General features: G+C 39.6%; 1 protein-coding gene across 1 annotated transcript in view; it reads right to left on the bottom strand.

The window, feature by feature from the left end:
* Positions 1–4,606, bottom strand: part of LOC106869608 (ras-related and estrogen-regulated growth inhibitor) — an 82,535-nt gene that overhangs the window by 22,968 nt on the left and 54,961 nt on the right. The window lies entirely within an intron of this gene.

The raw sequence follows: 4,606 nt of genomic DNA, 5'->3' as shown, positions 1-4,606 counted from the left end.
TATATATATATACGTATGTATGATATGTATGTTTCAGGGGTCGATAAATTAAGTGCCAGTTACGCAATGGGGTCGATGTAATCGACTAATCCCCTACCCCAAAATTTCAAGCCTATAGTAGAAAGGATTATTATAATTTACTTTTAATCTGCATGTTTGTTACAATCACTTGCCGAGACATACCCAGTGTACTAGGGCAAGTGAAGGATAAGAAATGCTACAGTATGACTGAAAGCTTGGGGAGGGAAATTATCAGGGGCAGTGGCGAAATATCTTCATGTAATACAACACAGACATTTAAATGAATAGGGTTTTTCTAAGCACGTGGGCAGTATTTGTCAGCACAATTTTTTCTCTGAGACATGGTTCACCTGGGATGTTATCTAGATATTTCTGACATCCCTTTTTTATCATACCTAGGGCACCTACAATAACAGAGACAGTTTTTGCTTTAAGATGCCACATCTTTCGTATTTCAATTTCCAAATCCTCATATTTACTTACTTTTCCAAATTCCTTTACAGATATATTTTTTATCACTGGGAACACTTACATTTATTAGTCTACAAGTATTTTCTTCTCTGTTTAATAATTATGCCTGATCGATTGGCCTGGATCGTTCTGTCGGTGTTGACTGGAAAATCCCAGAGGATGGTGACATTTTTACCTTCAATGACTGGCTTAGGATGATGTTCGTTCCAGTAAGCAGGAGTGCCGATTTTGTAGTATTTACATACTTTCCAATGTAAATACTGTCCTACCCGATCGTGGCGATTTTTGTATTCGTTTGATGTTAGAACAGGACATTTCGAAACGAGATGGTCTATTGTTTCGTCGAATGTATCGCAGAGTCTGCATTCAAGGTCAAAACCGTTTTGAAGAACGTTAGTCTGATAGTTTCTGGTAAGCAAGCTTTGATCTTGTGCCGTCAATACGAAACCTTCAGTCTCTGCTTTCAGTCCTGAACTTCTCAGCTATTGACGGGTTGTTGCTTGGTCTACATCAGCATTTCGACCCCGAAGAATATACTGTCCATGCAGGTGCTTCTGGCTCCACCACTCCTGAATTTGTTTCTGTCCGTTCTTTTTTGCAGTCTGCTCGATCCGTTTTGCTTGTTTGGTGACAGTGGTTTCAGGTTTCTCATCTAATTCAGGGTTAATGCCAAGTTTCCTTGCGAATTTGCAAGCTTCCTTGACAATAGAATGCGACATTTTGCACACAACCCGTAGCGTCCAGTCCTCTGTACTAGATAAGTACCTGTTCACTGCTATTGTGGAGGTCTTATGAAACAGTTCTACCTGCATCAATCCTCTTTCCTTATTACTTCTAAGTAGGTACAGACGATCAACGTCTGCTTTTGGGTGGTGCATCTTCTTAGATGCTAGTAGTTTTGTTGTCTTCCTGTCCAGGCCTTGGATCTCCGTAGGATTCCAGTTAATGATGTTAAAACTGCATTGTTAAAAAACCCCAGTAGTCCAATACAGTTTTAACATCATCATTACTACTATTATTGTTGTTGTTATTTCATCAGCTACTGATAATACAAAAATAGAGGAGAAAATAAGTAGTCCTAGTTATTCAAAACTGACGGCGCTGACGTTTGTAATAATTATGATATATGAACTAACCCTCGTTACTAAAACATCATTAACACAAAAAAGACATTATACCAAATGTGCTGTACCAAGCTCCGTTGTGCTGTGGTATTTATACAGCTAAAAGGAAGCTATCAAACACCCAATGAATATGTTATTGCCCAGATAGTTAGCTAGATAGGGAGACAGAAAGATAGTCAGTTAGGTAGATAAATGAATTGTTAGATGTCTAGAAGTACATTATAAAGATAAACGTAGTTTTGAAAGTAATCACACACACACACACACAAACACACACACACACACACACACACACACACACACACACACACACACACACACACACACACACACACACACACACACACACACAAGCGAGTTGTGATATGTGATGATACTTTAAGTATTTCTTATCTGTTATAAGATAAAAACCTTAACACCAAGTGTAATAAGGTAGACATTATTAGATAAATTCTTCCTGGAAATATTAATAAGTTATATGTTTATTTATATCCGCTTTTTCGTATTTGTTTCCCCAGAGGATGAATTATAGATAGAAGAATTAAAAAGAAAATAATGTCTACCTACATATTCATAGCGATTTTGCTTAAAAGTGTAACGACGTTCGTTACGGTAAAAGTATGCATGCGAACATTAAGCATTTTATAGATCTAACATAAACGAATTGGGGGAGAGAGAAAGGGGGGAGAGAGAGGAGAGAGAGTAAGTGAATTAGTGAATGAGAGCGAGAGGGTATGAGGGATTTGGACTAAATGGGGTAGATTCTTGAAATGAGCATCTTCTAGAAATAACAACCAAATCGCTGTCAGATCGCTCCCTACTGCTGAATACTGTGGCCCTAAGGTGCGTGAGATTTTCGGGTTGGTTGAATGTGTATTGATTGGTAAGAAGTTTAGCTGCGTGTTGTCTCATAAACCAACTCCGAAATTTGTTGAAATGAAGTTTATTACAATATTTGCATTTTTAATTGCGACCTGCCAGTAGTGTAAAGTGATGTGCTAGAGACGAATGTAGTTGATAATTATATTCGGTTTGTGATCGTAAGGTCGTGAGTTCCACTCCTGGCGGCACATTGTGTCCTTGAGAAAGGCATTTTCACGTTTCTCCACACCACTCAGCTGGCAAATATGAGTTGCACCTGTTGTTCAGTGGACCAACCATGTCACAGTCAGTGTGTCACGCCGAATCTCTCTGAGAACTACGTCAAGGTTACGCGTGCCCGAGCAGGCTGTACCATTGATCGAATCAACTAGAACACTCGTCGTCATAACTGACGGAGAACCCAGCCAACAGAAGAGATTTAGCTTCACGTGAGAGGCGGGAATAATGCTCTGGTCGTCCAAATTGAAGATTCCTGTTAATTAGGGGCTGAGCTTCAGCCGAGGAAACTTGTCGACTTGAAACGCTTGTTGCTTGTGTTTCCAAAGTGCCGCTTTCTGATTTGTTTACGCGCGTTGATCTACTGGAACAAAATAGAACATTCTCTAATATGGGGTGATATTCCAGCAAGGTGATTGGTTAAAAACCAGGACACGTCCCCTCACCTGTGACCTGGACCTAATTGCTGAAGTTGTAAAGTTTCGATACTAGCCTCGAGAGTGCCTTTACATAGTTGCTCTTCAGGCCTGAACGCATCCAATTTTTTACACACACACACACACACACACACAGAATGAGAGAGAGAGAGAGAGAGAGAGACAGAGAGAGAGATAGAGAGACAGAGAGAGAGAAGAAGAAGAAGAAGAAGAAGAAGAAGAAGAAGAAGAAATCCCAGCACTGGGTTGATACTTTATTTATCGCCGCAAGGTAGAAAGTCAAGGGCGGCAATGGAACTGTGTCCTTTCGGGGCGATAAAATAAGAATCAGTTGATCACTGGGGTCAATATAATAAACTTTCACCCTGCCCCGAAATTACTGGCCTTGTGCCAAAATTTGAAATCATTATTATTCGTGGAAGGAAGGCAGCGAGCTGGTAGAATCATAAGCGCGTCAGACAAAATGCTCAGTAACATTTCTTCCGGCTATTTACGTTCTAACTTCAAATCCCGCTGGCGACGACTTGGCCTTTCATTTCGGGATGATATCATAAGTACCAGTCAAATACTGAGGTCGATGTAATTCACAAAAATTTCAGGCCTTTAACCTGTAGTAGAAAGAATTAACATTCGTAGAAAGGCAGCAATCTGGCAGAATTGTTAGCGTGCTGGGCCGGTCAAAATGTTTAGCGGCATTTTTTTCCAGTTCTTTACGTTCTGAGTTCAAATTCTGCTAAGGTTGACATTGCCTTTCGGGGTCGAAAAAATAAGTGCCGGTTGAGTACTGGAGTTGATGTAATCGACTAGCACCCCTCCGCCAAATTGCAGGCCTTGTGTCTATAGCAAAAAAAGAATTATTACTCGTAGAAGAGTGATCTGATCAAAACAATATATTATAACGACGCCGAAAGATTTTAAGTTGCTGTAAAAAAATTTGAAGCGTTGTATATCAGAGAAGTGAAATGTCGTCATATAGAAAAATAACAAGAAACAAATCCAGATAATTTATGGAACTACGTGCCTTTTGATTCAACAGATTTCATTTGATTGATTACTACAAAATATACAAAATATTCTGTCTATTTGGGCAGCCGGACGATTCATCATTCCCGTCTCTGCTTCTACGTCTTACTTCCGTAAATATCTCCTTAGTTTTAAGTGGTATGAATATAGTTAACTACCTACATTCCTCCACGCGCGCGCACACACACACACATATGTACATACACACAGTTTTATGTAATATGTATATATATATATATATATAATGTAAAGAGCTTGATTAAATACTGATTTTTTCCCGTGTGAAACACCAATCTTATCAATGTGAACTCGCAGAGTCACGCAGTGCACAATGTAATGTTTAGCACTTCTACCCAAAGCCTCCCAGAGAAACTTTTCATGGTGGAACACAACCAATTTTGGTCAACCTGCTTGTGGCGTTGGGGCGAGGAG

The sequence above is a fragment of the Octopus bimaculoides genome, chromosome 18 (genome assembly GCF_001194135.2).
Source record: "Octopus bimaculoides isolate UCB-OBI-ISO-001 chromosome 18, ASM119413v2, whole genome shotgun sequence".
Taxonomy (NCBI): domain Eukaryota; kingdom Metazoa; phylum Mollusca; class Cephalopoda; order Octopoda; family Octopodidae; genus Octopus; species Octopus bimaculoides.
This window is presented reverse-complemented; position numbering and strand designations above follow the sequence as displayed.